At 33.5% G+C, this 19,606-nt stretch overlaps 1 pseudogene; it reads right to left on the bottom strand.

Moving 5' to 3' along the window:
• Positions 1-173: 173 nt before the first annotated feature.
• On the bottom strand, positions 174-8,373 carry LOC149233129 (cytochrome P450 71AU50-like; annotated as a pseudogene).
• Positions 8,374-19,606: the final 11,233 nt, after the last annotated feature.

Raw genomic sequence — 19,606 nt, 5'->3', positions numbered from 1 at the left:
AACTATCTTCTATGTAGTGTCCTCCTATTAACATCTAGAACGACAGGTTTCCCATTTTACTAGAGTTGGAAATCTCATATGCTTTTATTTGCGCTGGCTCTCCATATCTATTCTATTTGTATCCACATCTATCCTATTTGTATTAAAGTAATCAACTAGGAATACAAATATATCTATATTGTTACAATCACGGGAAGGCGAGGAGATGGAACAGCAAACAGTGCATGTGCTCTTGATACTGAAATTCCGTGATTCTTTTCAGACATGTCCAATTTATCTTTATTCATATCATCGGGGAGCCTCCAGTTGAAACAGTGCAACAGTTACGCCACAGCAAACTCTACAACAATCAGTCCCAATTGTTTTCCTGGGCATCATCTCCGGCCTACTCCAAACATAAACCATTCAAAATTTTCTACTTTTGTATCTAGGAAGTCGGATTCAATGAATTTTTCCAGCTCGAAACTTTCAGCATCCTCCCCCCATAACTTCGGGTCCCTTCCAATTGCCCAGATGTTCACCAGAAGGTGAGTCCCATTGGGGATTTCATAGCCCAACAGATTGCGCCTGTCCATTGATATGTGGGGAAGCGATAAAGGCCCCGGCGGGTGAATTCTAAGCGTTTCTTTGACCACAACTTATAAATAAACGAGACAAGGCAGATCAGATTCTTGTACCATGCACCCCATTCCAACTACGCGTTCGAGCTCGTCCTAAAGCTTCTTCATTGTTGAAATTATAATTCCAACTGCTGCATACTTTTCCAAAAAACCGCTAGTCCTCCATCGCACCGCTTTTCACAAGTTGGTGGTATTTTCTCAATCGGCAGTGATAACACCCAGCACTGACACGTGCACAACAGTTTTGCAAAAGTGGTTTTTTCCCGGAGCATAAAGTTCGTGTGGATTGAGCGAGCGATAGCCATCTGATTGAAATCAAGGTTGATGTCCGTCGATTGAAACCAAAGTTGCGTACAGGCCTGCACCACATTGCATGAAGTGAAATGAATTTTGTTTGACCGACAGTTTGGAAGTAAAATAATTAATGAATTTACTATGGTTGTAGATTGTAGGTAAAATTTTAATTTTATTGTTTTTTTTATTATGTAAGGGAGTATGGCAAAATTGAAAACGTATGGTCATTTTTGTTAAAAAATAGAATATGCAATGTAATACGAAATATGCAGTAGTGTAAATTTTTGTTTGTGTTGTTCGCTGAAAACAAAAGGAGAATGCGCAGCAGCGCAAGGGTAATTTTTGTTGAAACAAAAGGAATACACACAAATGTTCACACATCAGTGTGTTGATTTTTTCCAGCAGAGACATAATTTTCTTTTAATGAAATATGTAGTAGCGTGAATGAAATGAGAAGATTTTCTTTTACAGCAGTGAATGTAAAGAAATTTTTTACACACAGTAGTGTAAAATTTTCAGCTGAGACATAGTAAAGTTTGCAAGGAGACAGAGTAATTTTTTTTGTGGAACTGAAGTGTTCCTGGTGTAATCCCTCAGGAAGAGGAAGAAGTTTGGAACAAGCAGTATTTCTTAATGAATATAAAGTTTTTATGTGTGTGAAAGACTCTGTTCTTCTTCAGCGCACAAATTTTTGATCCTGTGGTTAAAACAGAGCATCATTCTCTATTCAGTTCATTTTTGTTCTGGAATTATCATAAATTCCCGACATGGCATCCGAGATTGTCCAGGCTCTTTGAAGGTGTCAAAGAAGCTGAAGGAAGGATTTCTTGTTGCAGCAGCTTCTCCAGCAGAGTGAAGACTCAGTCAAGGTATTTCTCAAGTTAGTTTATTGTGTTACTGTTGAGGACAGTCAGTCATTTTAAAATACACAGTCAAGTACTTTGAAGCATAGTTAAGAGTGAAAGAATGGTTGGAGCCAGAACTAGCATGGGTATCTTTAATACTCAGCTCCCACATTTTAATGGAAAAAACTATGAATATTGGGCAATAACCATGAAAGCTTTGCTTGCTTCCCAAGACTTATAGGAATTTGTTGAAGATGGTTTTGAAGAACCAGCAGATGAAAATGAGTTTAATAGGTTAACTCAGGCAGAGAAAGATCTGTTGAAGAGCTATAAGAAGAAGGATTCTAAAGCCCTCTATTTTTTGTATCAAGCAGTGCATGAGAGTGTGTTTCCAAGGATAGCAGCAACGAAGACATCCAAAGAAGCATGTCAAACTCTCAAGACAGCCTATCAAGGCATGGAAAAAGTGAAGACAACAAAACTACAGTTGCTGAGGAGAGATTTTGAGAATCTTTGCATGAAGGAGTCAGATAATATTGACTCATTCTTCACACATGTGATTGGTCTGGTCACACAGATAAGGTCTCATGGAGAGATTCTTGAAGAAAGGAGGATTGTGGAGAAACTATTGAGGATCCTACCCTCAATGTTTGATGTGATTGTCACCACCATAGAAGAGACAAAGGATCTCACAAACTTTTTAATTGATGAACTACATGCATCACTGATAACACATGAGCTGAGATTGAGTAGGAATGAAAAATCATCTCTAGAGCATGCCTTTAAGACCCAGATGTCCTTTGGAAGAGGAAGAGGTCAAGGCAGAGGAAACAAGAGAGGAAGAGGCAAAAGCCAAAACAGAGGTGGAAGAAACAGTCTAGCAAATGCTCCAGGAAGAGGCAGCAATCCAAATCAGAACCAAGGTCAAGGCAACAACCAACAAAGTGGAAAACATCATGCTCAAGGACAAAGGTATGAAAAACCCAATGTCCAATGTTAATACTGTAAAAAATATGGGCATTATGCAAATGGATGTAGGAAGAAGCAGCATGATATGAGTAATAGAACTAGTGCAAATTTCACTAGAGAAAATATCAGCGAAAATAATTTGTTTTTAGCTTGTAATATGGCTGAAGAAAAGAGTGAAGATGTATGGTTTCTAGACTCTGGTTGCAGCGACCATATGACAGGAAACATAGCCATTTTTTCTATGTTAGATTAGAATGTGAAGTCACAAGTCACACTAGGGACTGATAATAAAGTTTTTGTTATGGGAAAAGGAGAAGTAAAAGTTTTAACAAAGAAAGGTGAAAATAAAACCATAGCAGATGTTTATTATGTCCCTGGAATGAAATGTAACATCTTAAGTGTTGGACAGCTTGTGCAAAAGGGGTACAATGTTTTCTTTGCAAATGATGTATGCACCATCATGGATAAATTACCCAGCAAACAATGTATTGCTGAAGTGAAGATGACAAGGAACAGGATGTTCCCTCTCAGAATAAAGGCAGATTTGAAAAATAAAGAAGTAATAGCAGCAGTGACTCAAGAGGCTTTCCAAAGCGAACCAAATGATGAAAACTAGTTGTGGCACTTGAGATTTGGACATCTATTTTGGAGGTCTTAAATTGTTGAATAGAAAATGAATGGTAAGAGGATTGCCATTGATAGAGAAACCAGACAGCCTTTGTGAAGGTTGTATCCTGGGAAAAAAACACAGAGAAAGTTTTCCATTTGGGAAAAGCATAAGGGAAAAAGCACCCTTAGAGATTGTCCACTCAGATTTATGTGGACTGATGCAAACTCCATCACTTGCAGGCAGCCACTATATAATAACATTTATTGATGATTTTACTAGAAAAACTCGGCTTTATTTCCTGAAGAACAAAAGTGAAGTGTTTGAAAAATTCTGCAATTTCAAAGCACTTGTAGAAAACCAAAGTGGGCTGCATATCAAAGTTCTAAGAACTGATAGAGGAGGTGAGTATATCTCCAAACAATTTCTACATTTTTGTAGAGAAAATGGAATTCATAAGCAGTTTACCACTAGGTACACTCCGCAGCAAAATGGAGTTGCCGAAAGGAAAAATAGGACAATCATGGATATGGCGAGGAGTATGTTAAAGGCAAAGCATTTGCCAAATGATTATTGGGTTGGAGTTGTACACTGTGCAGCGTACATTTTGAATAGATGCCCTACAAAAGTAGTTATGAACAGAGTGTCGGAAGAAGCATGGAGTGGAACAAAGCAAGGAGTCATCCACATGAAAGTTTTTTGGATGTGTGGCTTATGCACACATTCCAGATCAGCTAAGGAAGAAGTTGGACAACAAAGGGGAGAAATGTATTTTCATTGGATACAATGAGGAATCCAAAGCTTATAGGTTGTATAACCCATCCACCAAGAAGCTTATTGTGAGTAGAGATGTTCAGTTCATTGAGGAGGAAGCTTGGGATGGAAGCATAGAGAAAACATTGAATGTTAAAAGCTCTTTGTCACATGATGAAGATGATGAGGAGATGGCTGAAATACATCCACATACAACAACGCCAACACAAAGACAGCAAGAGATACCCTTGAGGAGAAATGAAAGTGCTTCTCCAAGCACACCACAAGGAGGAAATTGAAGTGCTTCTTCAAGCACTTGTACACCAAATAAAAGAGGTAAGAAGTTCAGAAATTTAAGTGACATTTATGAACAAGAGGCAGCAAATGAAGGTATGAACTCTTTGTTTGCTTTATATTGTCCTATTGATGACCCTGTTCATTTCGAAGAAGCAATTAAGAATAGGAAATTGATAGAAGCTATGGATGAGGAGATCAATGTCATAGAAAGAAACAAGACATGGGATTTAGTTGAACTACCAAAAGGAAAGGAAGTCATTGGAGTTAAATGGGTCTACAAGACCAAGAGTAATGATGAAGGAAAAATAGAAAGACACAAGGCAAGACTGGTTGTCAAAGGATATAAGCAGCAGTATGGGAGAGACTATGAGGAAACTTTTGCACCGGTTGCTAGAATGGAAACCATGAGAGCAATGCTGTCCATAGTAGCACAAAACAAGTGGAAAGTTTACCAAATGGACGTGAAGTCAACGTTCCTAAATGGAGTGTTAATGGAACAGGTTTACATTGAACAACCTCTAGGCTATGAAAAGAAAGGCCAACAGCACAAAGTGTGCAGATTGAAGAAAGCTCTTTATGGGCTGAAGCAAGCACCAAAAGCGTGGTACAGTAAGATAGATTCCTATCTACTGGAAAATGGAATTGAAAAGTGTGAGGGAGAACCCACTCTCTACATCAAAGAAAAAGATGGTAAATTACTAATTGTTGTGTTATATATTGATGATGTTATTTTCAGAGGTAATGATGATCACCTTATTGAAAGTTTCAAAACAATCATGAAAGAAGAATTTGAAATGACTCACATGGGTTTGCTGAGATAATTCTTAAGAATAGAAGTAGAACAAAATGGAAATGGGATTTTTATCTCACAAGCAAAATATGTTAATGAAGTGTTGGAAAGATTTAATATGCAATAGAGCAAAGCAGTGATCACTCCCATAGTGATGGGATTAAAACTCAGCAAAGAGGACAGCAGCAAGGATTTTGATCCTAGTTTGTATAAGAGCATAGTTAGCAGCCTCATGTATTTGACTGCAACTAGGCCAGAAATAATGCACGCTGTTAGTTTAATTTCCATATTCATGGAGAGGCAAAAAGAAGCACATTGGCAGGCAGCAAAAAGGATTCTGAGGTATGTTAAAGGTACTAAAAGGTTTGACATTTTATATATTGTTTTAGAATGTTCAAATTTATTTGGATACACTAATAGTGATTGTGCTGGCAGTGTAGATGATCGGAAAAGCACATTCGGTTATGTTTTTCACATGGGTTCAGGAGCCATTTCATGGACTTCTAAAAAACAGCCTATTGTAGCATTGTCTACAGCAGAGGCAGAATATGTGGCAGCTACAGCAGCAACATGTCAATAAATTTGGATGAGAAGGATGTTAAGTAGCTTAGTCCAAGAACAAGCAAAAGGAACTGTGATTTTTTGTGACAATAGCTCAGCTATTGCATTAGCCAAGAATTCCGTGTTTCATAAGAGAACGAAACACTTTGACACAAAGTTTCATTACATCAGGGAATTGGTAAACAGTGGAGAAATTGTTTTACAACATTGCAGGACTCAGGAGCAGGTTGCAGAAATTCTAACCAAGCCTTTGGGGCATAAAAGTTTTGAATTTTTGAGGAATTGTTTGGGTATGACTGATAACCCATCAGTTGAAATTAAAGGGGAGTGTTGAAATTATAATTCCAGCTGCCGCGTACTTTTTCGGAAAACCGCCAGTCTTCCATCACACAACTTTTCACAAGTTGGTTGTATTTTCTCAATTGGCAGTGATAACACCCAGAGCTGACACGTGCGCAACAGTTTTGCAAAAGTGGTTTTTTCCCAGAGCATGAAGTTCATGTGGATTGAGCGAGCAATCACCATCCGATTGAAATCAAGGTTGATGTCCGTCGATTGAAACCAAAGTTGCATATAGGCCTGCACCACATTGCGTGAAGTGAAATGAATTTTGTTTGAACGACAGTTTGCCAGTAAAATAATTAATGAATTTACTATGGTCGTAGATTGTAGGTAAAATTTTAATTTTATTGTTTTTTTTATTATGTACGGGAGTATGGCAAAAATTAAAAACGTATGGTCATTTTTGTTAAAAAATAGAATATGCAATGTAATATGATATATGCAGCAGTGTGAATTTTTGTTTGTGTTGTTCATTGAAAACAAAAGGAGAATGCGCAGCAGCGTGAGGGTAATTTTTGTTGAAACAAAAGGAATACACATAGCAGTGCGAATGTAATGTGTAATGTTCACACAATAGTGTGTTGATTTTTTCCAGCAGAGACAAAAGTTTTTTTTTAATGAAATATGCAACAGTGTAAATGAAACGAGAAGATTTTCTTTTACAGTAGTGAATGTAAAGAAAATTTGTACACACAGCAGTGTAAAATTTTCAGCTGTGGCAGAGTAAATTTTGCAAGGAGACAAAGTAATTTCTTTTTGTGGAACATAAATGTTCCTAGTGTAATCCCTCAGGAAGAGGAAGAAGATTGTAACAGGCAGTATTTATTAATGAATATAAAGTTTTTATGTGTGTGAAAGACTCTGTTCTTCTTTAGCAAACAAATTTTTTATCCTGTGGTTAAAATAGAGCATCATTCTCTGTTCAGTTCATTTTTGTTCTGGAATTATCAGAAATTCCCAACATTCATCACTGATGGGTTTCTTAGCAATTCGGACATTGCCCACTCTATGCTTATAGACGAAGTATCCGAGCCAGCGAACAATATATCCTGCCAATCAAAGACACCCAAATAAATATCACGATTATCATATTTTATACAAAGCCCTTGAAATCTAAATAGGAAGAGAATCGATAAACGCTTGTGTGCGCCAATAAATAATATACATAGAGTACGGATTTTGTATTGTTTTTCCTTATTTGGAACCCTAATTTTTTTTTTTTTTTTCTGCTGAGGCTTCCAACAAAACATCCACAAGATCTGGCATGGCGTTGGGCTTATTCTGCGAAAAGTGATCCTCTAGTATCTTCTCTAACAAGTTGTCTTGTGCCTTGTGTATGTTCTTCAAATGACGGTTGAGACCTTGAAGATCCATCCACGCCAGGTATGGTATGTAATCTCCGATGTTGAAAGACCTTGCTAACATGAACATTTCCTTTATCATTGACTGGATCCCTCTACTACCCATTAACTGCTGGTCAGTATACTTTCTACTAAAGGCAATCCTGCAGATTATATCAATCCCAAGCGCTGACACAACCTTGCTAATGTTCACTCGCGAAAACCCTTCATGATATGAAATATTAATAGAGCGAATCATAGCATTGACTTCATCTTCTCTTATGAAGCGAAAGGAATCTATTCATCTTGAGCTGAGCAACTGTGAGACACAGAGTTTACGCATTTGCCTCCAGTAGCGGCCATACAGAGAAAATGTGATGTTAGAGGAATTGTACCACAAGTACTTAGTGGCGGTGGATGTAGGTCCGCTGGCGAAAAATAGATCATGAGTCTTGAGGAATTCCTTGGCCATATCTGGAGAGGAGACGACTAAGGTGAGGGTGGAACTGAGGCATAAAGACTTGAGTGGCCCGTATTTGAGACAAAGCTCTGCTAATGCTCTGTGTGGAAGCTGTCCCATCAAGTGAAGGTTTCCAATAATTGGAAATGGAAACGGTCCCGGAGGCAACGTCAATTTTCTCCTCCTAAAGAAGAAGGTCCATGTCGTCACCAATGCAAGGAGAAGAGCAGTACTGAAGAAGGTCCATGTCATCACCAATGCAAGGAGAAGAGCAGTATTGTTTCTCCTCCTGAAAAAGAAGGTCCATGTCGTCACCAACGCAAGGAGAAGAGCAGTATTGAAGAAGGTCCATGTCGTCACCAATGCAAGGAGAAGAGCAGTACTGAAGAAGGTCCATGTCGTCACCAATGCAAGGACAAGAACAGTACTGGGGAGTTTAACGAAGAACTCAAAGCATCTCTGAACTGCGGAGTCAGAACCCAACTGGATCGCCATTTTCACACTCCACAGGATTTCCTGGTATCTTGAATTTAGTGTCCGTGAGGGTACATGTTTGTGCAGAGAGGAGCTTCTTGAAGTTTTATAAAAATATATATAGAATTAGGGGGTAACTCCAGGGATGTAATTTGTCGGGTGATTTTTTAAGCTGATCTTATTAGAATTTCAGAAACAGGCAGGATGTTTCAAGGACGTGAAATAGAAAGGCCGTAGTCTAATTAGTTGGAGGAATTGCCTGGAAAGTTATGGAAATTCTGGTCATATTTAAAGAAAATCTGGTAAAGATTTTTGTAAATCTAAATTATAGTTGTTAAACTTCAAAATTTTAGGTGTCATAGACGTTTTTTGATGGTGCTCAATTCATTTCCATCATCAAAAACACTATTCAAACACTGTCTGTACAAGATTTTTTGAAATTTTTTTACCCGAATTCAGGCCACTTTTAGCCATCGTGCAAAAGACTCCAATAAGATATTGAGTATATCATTGTCCACCATATGCATATGTGTTGTCATGTAATTATTACAGAATAACAAACCACATGCATATGTGTTGTCATATGTGTTGTCATGTAATTATTACAAAATAACAAACCACCCTACCACGTCGTGTAATTATTACCAAATGACAAACCACCCCAACATTTCAAATAAACCACCAGGCCCACCACCAAAACAAGACTTCAAACGGAAACATTTTCTGTACAAGACTCAAACAAATACATTCGCTGTGAATCGGTGGATTGGTATCCGTGATAAAATAATATAGAATTAATACAGAAGTCAATTATATCTGAGTCGGTGGATTGGTATGCGTGATAAAATAATATAGAATTAATACAAAACTCAATTATTTGGCAAAGGTACAATTATGGACATTAAATTTTATTATATTATGTCTTTTTAGTAGCGGTGGCTACCAACAACGTCCCTTAATGCGATAATTTAATTTTATATCACGTCATAACTTCTATCGTGATATTTTAATTTCAAATAATATGTTTTGGAATATTTTTTATTTAATTTTATATTATTTAATTAAAATTGAATATATTTTTTTGTTTGGAAATAGTTTTTATGATATATATATGTGTATATTTTAGCAATTATGAAATTTTGAAATTAAAAATAATAAATATATTAAATTAATTTTAATAATATTTTTTTAGTAAAAATTACATAAGAGATATTTTCGTCTACAAGTTTTGAATTAGTTAGTGTGTTTCATTTTTAGGATAAGATGAGTAACAAGAGGCTAGTTCATTTTCAGAATAAGATGAGGAATGCGAGGTTGGTTCATCTTCAGGACAAGATGAGGAACCAGATCCAAGTGTTGTAATAAATTGATGTAGAGAGTTACTAACTAACCGTTAGGGAGTAACAACTAGTTTGACTAAAAGTAGAAATTAGAGCTTAGGTTCAAAAAGGTCCTAAGAATAAGATTGATCCAAGGATTGGTCTTCTGGAGTTCATCTTCCTTTTATTGAAGGGACCATAGATAAAATCACTAGGATCTTGAAGAAGCATAACATTCATTCTTCTTTTAGACCCCTTAACATTATTTTATCTTCGGTCTGTTAAGGACTCCGTTAACCCCAAAGATGGGAAAGGTGTTTTCATCATTCTCTGTTCATGTGGAATTCCTTATATGGAAGCTCTTGCTCCTCGGCTTTGGCAGAACATGCAGAAAAAACCAATCATCACATCTGCATTGAAGAGGCTAGGGTCATCGCTAGAATTGACCATTTTCATTATCGTAAATTTAGGGAGGCTTTAAAAATTGAAAATATACCTGTTAATTTGAATAGGGATCGCGGATGTTAATTTGAATAGAGATGATGGCTGGAGTATCAACAGATGCTGCTCTTTCTTCCTAATCAAATAATTTTTTTATATAATTTTTATTTAATTTATAATATTCTAATTATTTAATATTTAGGCCTGAACTTATTAATATTAATAGTCATGAAGATATTATAATATATAATAATAAGGTTATAAAGGGATATTTTTTTTACTAATTATTTTAAAATAATATTTATTTAATTTATAATATTCTAAATTTAGTTATTAGTTAATATTTAGGCTTAAACCTATTAATATTAATAATTATGAAGATATTATAATATATAATCATAAGGTTATAAGTGGATAATTATTATTATTATTATTATTTTAAAATTTCTTGGTTTATAATAATATTTTATTTGAATCCCAATTAATATTATTTCATAAAAAAAATTAACAAAAATTTAATTAAATAAAATTTCCTTACCCTTCCTTTTCAACCTTTAGGCAAACTAGCTGTTACTCCCTAAAGGCTAGTTAGCATCTCTCTACATATATTTATTACAAATCCTTGATCTGATCCTCATCTTGTCCTGAAGATGAACCACACTCGCTGGTTCGAAAAGCATCAACCAAAATATCTCTTATGTGATTTTTACCGAAAAATGCTGTTAAAATTATTATGGATCACAAAAGTCTAAATTCTGAAATATTAAATTAATTTATTATTAATTTGAAATAGTTTTTTAAAAGTGCATTTTAATTATTTTATACTTTGTTTTTAAATAACTTTTATTATTAATAAAAAAATATTAAAATTATAAATTTAAATGGTTTACAAAATATTTAATTAAAAAACACAATTTATAAAATATCTAATAAAAAATTAACATATAAAACAATTAAATTAGATGCCCTAGAAGTTATCAAAATTAAACATCTAAGTTATCAAAATCAAAGGGATTGCATTTGATGTGGGCATGACTAGACTTTTACTCACACAATTTCAAACCAAAGACTTTTACACATAAATTACTTTAACATAATTCCAAACCAAAGACTTTTACACATAAAATCAAAGGGATTGCATTTGATGTGGGCATGATTAGACTTTTTCACATAAAGTTTTAAATAAAATTTATTTCTATTTATCTCAAATATGATTGGTTGAAATGTCTCCCCTCTTATTGTGTAATGACTTTTGTGTACTCTATTATTAATTACTATGAACTATATCACTAATTACTATGTACAATAAATATAAATAATTTGAAAAATAACATTATATATTAATTACAATGTACCATAAACACAAATAGTTTGTAATTAAATTCAAAATTTTCATTTTCTCATTTTTATTGGTGTAAAGTATTGAATAGACAATTTTTATAAGTTTTATTTTGTAATTTACAAAAAAATAATTTAAAAAATATAAATTTGAAAAAAATATGTAAAACATGTGTACAATTTGTACAACTCTTATTATATCAATCTATACTTTAATGACATAACATGTATACTATAATATGAACATTATATAAAAAATGCCATTATTTAATATTAAATAAATTATATATATATATATAGATAGATATAACTTTTATCTATAAAAAAAAAAATATTTAATTATATTAAAAATTAATAAATAATATTAAAATAACTTATTTTACAATTTTATGAATAACAATTTTTTTATAAATTATACCTAAGTTTCTGCCCTAACTGCAAGGCAGCTTGGTCACCAAACAATAATAATAATTTCTCTAAAGCTTTTTGGTTAATCTAAAACAAAACTATGATTATGACATCCTTAATAATTTATTTAATTATATCTATAATAACGATGAGGTATTTAATTGTGATGTCACCATATTCATAATTATATTTAAAAAAAATTGTGTGATGCGATATGTAATTGTGTTGTTATAAAATTAATTAAAAAGGTTTGAAAAACTAATTAAGAAATTTGAAGGATAGGATTGGAGTTCATTCAATGAATAAGAAGAGATATTAGAGATATTTGCATATGCAATATATGGTTGAAGGGGGGCGTTTTCGTTATTCAAGTGATAAAAAAAATATTAATAATTATAATATTAAAAATTAGTTTTCACAAATATCTTTTTTATATTTGTTGTTTGTTTTATATTTTTATAAGGAGTTGTTTTTTGAAAAATTTTAAAAGTTTTTCTATGAAATTTTTTGGTTTAATTTTTTTAAAATCTGACAGAAATTTATTGAAATCACAAGTTTGATGGGTAACCCACAATAAATAACACAAATCAAGATTTCACTTCAATTTTTTCCACTAAATTCTGACATAGGAAGTCTAAAAAATCACACTAAAAACAACTCCTTTATAAAAAATAACTTTAACACATTAAAATTATAATATCTATATATTTAAATTATTAAATCCTTAAAAATAATTATTTAAGTATTATAAAATCATAATTATTTAAGTATTATAAAATCATGATATATTATTTTCACGTATATATTGAAGATGGTACAATTAATATGTAATGTTTAACTCTATGCCTTATTAGAGTGTGACTTATATTATGTTTGTTTGTGAGGAGTGTTTATTTAGAATTTGTAAAAAAATAGTTTAAATTTATTTAATAAATAAAAAATTGTTTTTTAATGAAGTATAGAATGTCGTGTGAAATAGTGTATTATTAAGACATTCTTTTTTATGTGAAAGTTGTCGTGGTGTTTTATTTAATAAAGAAGTATAAGTACAAATAGTAAATTTATTCAAAATGTATAGGGGATGGTATTAACTGGATAAGTTAATGTCATCAATGGTACATGAAGTAAATTGAAATCGTAATCGTTAGAAAGATAATTTATAATATTGATTATGTAAATCCTAATTGTTAGAGGATAATCTATAATATTGACATATTAGTTTTAGATTTAGATAATCCACATGGTTTTCATTTGTTAAAATGGCATAAAAAAACCTTAACATTAAAATTGTTGAGCACCGATCAATACATCATTGTTAAAAATTAACCATTAACCATTAACCAAGAAATTATGTTATTGAGAAACCATGTCACAGTCTCTATAACCCTTGTACACAAAAAAAAATGATATCATAAATTTAGCAATACATTTTAGTCTCAACAAGTTTGTATATAAACAATTTCTAAGAGTCCTTGCCAAGAGATTTAAGGTCCAAAAGTTATTATATTGTTTAGGAATCATTTCTTTCCTTTTCTTAGAATACTATTGATCCATTTTCATGTATGACCTTTCACTTGTGGTCATTCACACCAACCATTTTCTTTTCTCTCTTCCTCTTTTCACAATGTGCCATAACTTCCATTAAGTATCAAGTGAAGTTTTAGAACACCTAGTCATATCTATAACTTATGTTGAAATCCATGTTATGTGGTGGTCCTTCACTTTTAAAAATTTCCCCACATTTTGCACAAACTCATCCTCCACACATACTCTTCCCCCCCTCGCCAAATTGACTTTCTCTACACTTCACACTTCTGCATTCTACACTCCCACACTCTACACATAACATTCTCCCCAGTTAGATTTGTTACACACTTCATTTTTTTATTATGATTATGGTGTGGAAAGACTTCAATACCTATGCCTCGCATATTTCCTACCTCTGCACTCTCATATATTTCTTGTATACTTGGTGAAATTTCAAGTTTTTTAATTATGCATCCTATGCATTTCTTGAGGGTAACTTAGGGGTCATTAATAAAATTTCAATTTACAAAGTGAACAACATTGACTTGGGGTTAATTTGGGTTTATTATCTCATTTTCCCATGAACCACTAACATTTTCGATTAACTTTCATTTATGATATGCACATGTGCCGAAAAAAATGACATGTGATACAAAGATGTTTTGTTAAATGATATTCATGAATCAAAATCCCAAGAAATTGAAGTTCCATAACTCATGAAGTGATAGTCCAATATATGTCAAAATTTATTGGAAGAATAAGGAAAATGGAAACAACAAGATAAAAAATCCTTCTGTAGAGATATTATCAATACCCTCTCATGTCAATATCAAGACTTCCATTGGTTTATTACATATTAATGGTTGTTGAATTACCTCTAAATTAGAAACACTAGGGCAAAGTTTGCATGACTTGTTTGGTAGAAGTTTGGTGCATACCTTTTTTTTTTTTTCATGGCTCATTTCCATGGCTGCTTGATGATTTAATGACAAGGGTAAAATGTTCTATGTAGGAATTGAAGGAAAGAATCTAGATTTGTGAATTATTAAATTTTTTAGAACAATGTGCTAACTCGATGACCCCAATAGAAGTATGAAGTTTATTCATGTAGACTCTCTTTTAGACTCTCAGGGTAGGGGTGAAATTTAATACAATATTTCTTAGCTCCATCAACTCAAATTTTGGTTGACCTTTTAGCTATTGATATATCTCAATTGGTGTAATCATATTGAGATTTTTTGTGTTCATTTTCATATTTAATGGAACAATAGTCCACAACTCACATTACTAGGAATATTCTACATTGCTTTTGTTTTTATTTGAAAATGGAAGCTATATTTTATTGGGTTGAGAGAATATGTTGGGTATCTGTAATATTATTTGCATGCTTAGCCATGTTTGGACCCCAGTTCCTAATGGGGGGTCTTGCACTCCCTTGGCGAGGGAATTTGGGGCCAACAATGTCCCCCTAAACATATGCTACTTCTATTAATCGTTCATTTCTCTTCTTGCAGATCCCCCTGAGCTCACTCTATTTTATCCTCTCTAACTTCCTGGCATACTACCCATTGACATGAAGTGATTATGCATATTTTATTATATGTACTCCCCCTAAATTGGTGCTTTATAACCAATGAGTAATCTGAGAATAATGACTAACTTTGATTACTTATTTCTTTATATCCAATTAAACTTTTCCATTCACTTCACTTACTGTTAGTAATACATATCCAATAAAAATTTTGAACCATCATTCTTCTCTTGTAGCTCACCCTAAAAGGTTTTTTTTTCTTTTTTTGTGACTTAACTTGCTACAATATCTCACTTTTGTTTTACTAAAAATATGATAGAGATAACACTCTCATAAAATAATCTTTTATTTTACCTTTATTAAGGATCTATACATTATTTGAGGTCCTAGTTGCTTTTGCAACTAATCTTCCATACCCTTCCTTCCTTATTTTACAACCTTCAAAAGAAAATGTGACCTCGTATCTGTTATCAACCACTTGAATTACACTTTGAATATTATGCTTTAAACCCTCAACAAACATGACATATTTAGTATTTTATTTTACCACATGGATATGTAATCATTCTCCTATTATTCTAGTTGATGTATTGTCTCCAAGAATGACATTGCCACATTTGACTTCCTTTAGAGAGAGAAATTTTCTTTTGTCTCTCGTCATGTGACTTGAACATCCACTATATACATACCACTGATCTTCTTTATCTTAAACACATAGAGCTAAACTACATTCCCGCTTCATCTCTTCTTTCCTTTTCCATATCCTTGGCCTTCGCCATGCTTGTTTCACTTAGGAGAACTTATTGAGTTACTTCTATAATCACTTGCTTGGTGTACATAATTTTCATATTTAAAGAGTTTATAATGATCAATTAAGTGAGAAACAAATATGTATCCATTAACACCACCTCCATGGGGATTAATTTGTTTGATGCTTACATAACTATATGAGAAGATACAGTTGGCATTATGATGTATGTGTTGTACTTGATGGCAACCCACTTGTAGCAGAACAACTCACTTGTATATGGTAACTAGATGAATCTACAGAAGAGATATCAGATGTGACAGAATGCATGATAGTAGTGTTTACAGATGTGATGAAATATAGGGCAGCTTCAAGGAATCAGTTCAGAAGGCAACTCACTCAGATGAAAGATCACAGTATAGCAGGTAAACAGAAAAGAATTACAGACCAACCTTCATAGAATGAAGAAATAGAGGCATACGCAGGTTCACCATTGACCAAGCTACGTATACACGCAGTTTCACTATATACAAGTCACGTATACGTACACACGCACTTTCACAGAAGGAAAAGCGCGTATACCTTGGAAAACTAAATTTCCAAAGTATTTGGTCCATGATCCGTGGTATTGGTCCTAGGTATCTGGTCCGAGGTATTGACCCTAGGTATTTGGTCTAAGGTATTGGTCCTAAGTGGTTTTAGTCCAACTATAAAAGGAGGAGAACTATAAAAGGAGGAGAAGATCATTAGGCCAAAGCGTGTAAGTATCGAATATCTGATGAAGTGTGAGATCTAGTATGCAAGTTATTGGGTTATGGTGCATTGTTGGATCTAAACCAAGGATGAACCTTAGCTAATGATGAGGGATCAGATCTAATGATAGATTGGGATCTTGAGGTGTAAAATGAATTATCATTAGCTGTTTTTGCTCATGTATATTCTAGATTTGAATTCCAATGCATATGTTATTCTAAAAATGATATGATCTAGGTATAACTAAAGTGTGGAACAACTGCAGAATTCTGAATTTATATTTGCAGATATATACGTTGGTTGGCTTTGAGGAAAGCACGTATACACATAGGTTCAACACAGGGAAGTAGTGTATACCTTATAAAATATGTTTTAGTTTCTTTTGTTTGTTGTTGCAGTGTTCTAGGTTCTCGCTTGGGTTCTGGGGACTGTATTCTGGTGACATCATTCTGAAAGATCAGATTAATGGTTTTTCAAAGTGATTGTTGACTCCATTGTGGTTGGTTCAAAAGGAGATTGGTTGATGCAGATATATTTGATGATTGAATGATGTTGTTGATGGATCCAGTCTGAAAATTTATGAAACAAGGTCCCTAAAGGAAGAAAGAAGGTCATAGCCTTTTGTAGGTTGGCGCCTACGTACTAGAAAACATATTGGCTGGTACAAGAGCTAGGGGGTTGTAGCTCCCTTCTAGTAGAAGATGGAGAATGAGAGAAGGTTGTAGCCTTCTGCAGGTAGAAGCCTACGTACAGGTATAAGACTGCACCAGTACAAAAATTATAAACAAAATTTTCTTATTATTAAAAGAAGACAGAGACGACAGTAGCAGGTCTTTTTCACCCACATTGGGTTTCCACCTTATATCTTGGTGTTCATGTGTGTTTCTTATATGTGATGATTTATTATACTTTTACTGCACTATCTAATGAATTCTTGATATACTAATTAAAGTTCAATACATGATAATTTGGGTAAATCAAAAGATCTCTGCATATATGTTGGTTTCATTAAGTACAGTTATGTATACACGCTAGTTAACTGAGCTGAAGTAGCGTATACAAAGCAGTTTTGAAATTAAATTATTGATTTGATAATACTGATTCAACCCCCCTCTCAGTATTATTTCCAACAATTGGTATCAGAGTAGGTCCTTCAGAAGAAGCTTGATCGCTTGAAGGAAGATCCAACATCATGAGTAATCAAGAAAGTGAGGTATCCATCAGACCGCCAATCTTTGATCGAAGAAACTTTGTTTATTGGAAGGTAAGAACCACAACCTATCTTCAATCTCTTGGAACATATGTCTAGGAAATCGTGGAAGAAGGATATACATTTCCATAAGCAATTCCTACACATACAACAGGTAAAAAGTAATATAAAACCAATGCCAAGGCTGTCAATATATTATTGGGAAGTCTGTCAGAATCAGAGTTTGTCAAAGTTATGTAGCTCAAATCAGCCAAAGAATATGGGACAAAATCGTTCTAAGCTACGAAGGTGAATCTCAGGTAAAACATGCTAAACTGCAAACTCTCAGAATTCAATATGAAGCTCTCAAGATGCACAATGATGAAAGTATAGCTAGTTACTTCTTACGTATAGATGAGGTTGTTAATTGCATGAAGAATCTGGGTGAAGAGATAACGGAAGTTACCTTAGTTGAAAAAGTTTTAAGATCCTTATCTGCTAAATTTGAATCAAAAGTATCTGCCATAGAAGAAAAGCAAGATCTACAAACTATTACTATGACACAGTTTCACGAAATATTAATTGCCTTTGAGATGAGAAAAGGAGGTCCATCAGATATGAGAGAAGCCGCATTTAAAGCTTCAGCAAAAGGAAAAGAAGAACTCAATGAATCAAGACATATTTTAGAAGAAGAAAAGGAAGTAAACTTTGTTAAGAAGCTTCAACGGGGTTCCGGAAGATTCAAAGGTAAACTACCTTTCAAATGTTTTTCCTATGGTAGAGTTGGTCATTATGCTTCCAAATGTCCTCATAATGATAAATATGATAAAGGAAAGGAATCTGCAAAATGGAATAGAAAACAAAATGTAATTTAAAAGAGCTACTATACTCATGAAGATAGCGATGGTTTATCAAATAGTGATGAAGATGAAAATAGTAGTGACTATAGAATTCTGATGGCTTATGAAGATGATGATTTTTTGGATGCTTCAGACGAATATGACCTTTATGAAGAAATATCTAAACTCAAATCTATTTAGAAGAAAAGAATATGATTATAGATACCTTGACATACCAACTTGCTGAAAGAGAAAAACACAATGAAAAACTACAATGTGAAATTGTGGGTCTAAGAAAGGATCTTGAGAAAACAAAAGCTCTCAATCTTAAATTTGGTAAAGGATCAGAAACCTTAAATGAAATTATCAAAGTGAATTGTTCTCCTTTGATAAAGACAAGTCTTGGATATACTGAAGAAGCATCTTAATCATAGAAGCCGTCAACCTCCACTAAAAGCTATCTTGATGCAACAAAGAGTAGTGAATAGTTTGACAATCGTCAGCAAAGGCATAAAGTAGATCACCAAGTAAATCAAGCTCAATTTAATTCAAGGATGAAAAAAAGCCACAATCAACCTCAGGTAAATCGTACTCAATTTTCTTCAAAGATAAATATCAATAGAAACTACAATCACGAGGTCAGTAGATTTGATAATCGTAGGAACTTATTTAATGGTAAATGTTTCTCATGTCATAATTTTGGACACAAAGCTACTCAATGTGATGCTTACAAAACCATCATTACTAGAGAAGCACGAAATCAAAGGAAAGTGACAGGGATCAAGAAAAGTTCCTATAATAACTTTTCTCTTGTTGAAAATGAAATAGAATGCTCAATTTGTAACAACTTTTGCCATGAAGAATATAAATGCAGGAGTAAATTTCGGCAAATATCTCAAAAGGATCAAACTCCATTAAATCCCAAAATATGGAGAAAGAAAGAACTGCAAACAGAAAGATGTGGTATAGCCCTGTATGCTTAAGGACAAGAAAACCAGTGGTACATCGACAGTGGATGCTCAAAACACATGATAGGTGACAAAGAAAAACTACACTCATATAATGCCTTAGAAAAGGAAAAGAGTGTCTCATTTGGAAATGACACTCCTGTTGTCATAAAAGGTAAAGGCTTTGTTTTCTTGAAAGAAAAAGTTAAAGTTG

The sequence above is a fragment of the Pinus tabuliformis genome, chromosome J (assembly GCF_031772625.1).
Source record: "Pinus tabuliformis cultivar Carrire ecotype Pingquan chromosome J, CPIR1, whole genome shotgun sequence".
NCBI classification, from domain to species: domain Eukaryota; kingdom Viridiplantae; phylum Streptophyta; class Pinopsida; order Pinales; family Pinaceae; genus Pinus; species Pinus tabuliformis.
The sequence above is the reverse complement of the archived record's forward strand: the minus strand, read 5'-3'. Positions and strand labels throughout refer to the sequence as shown.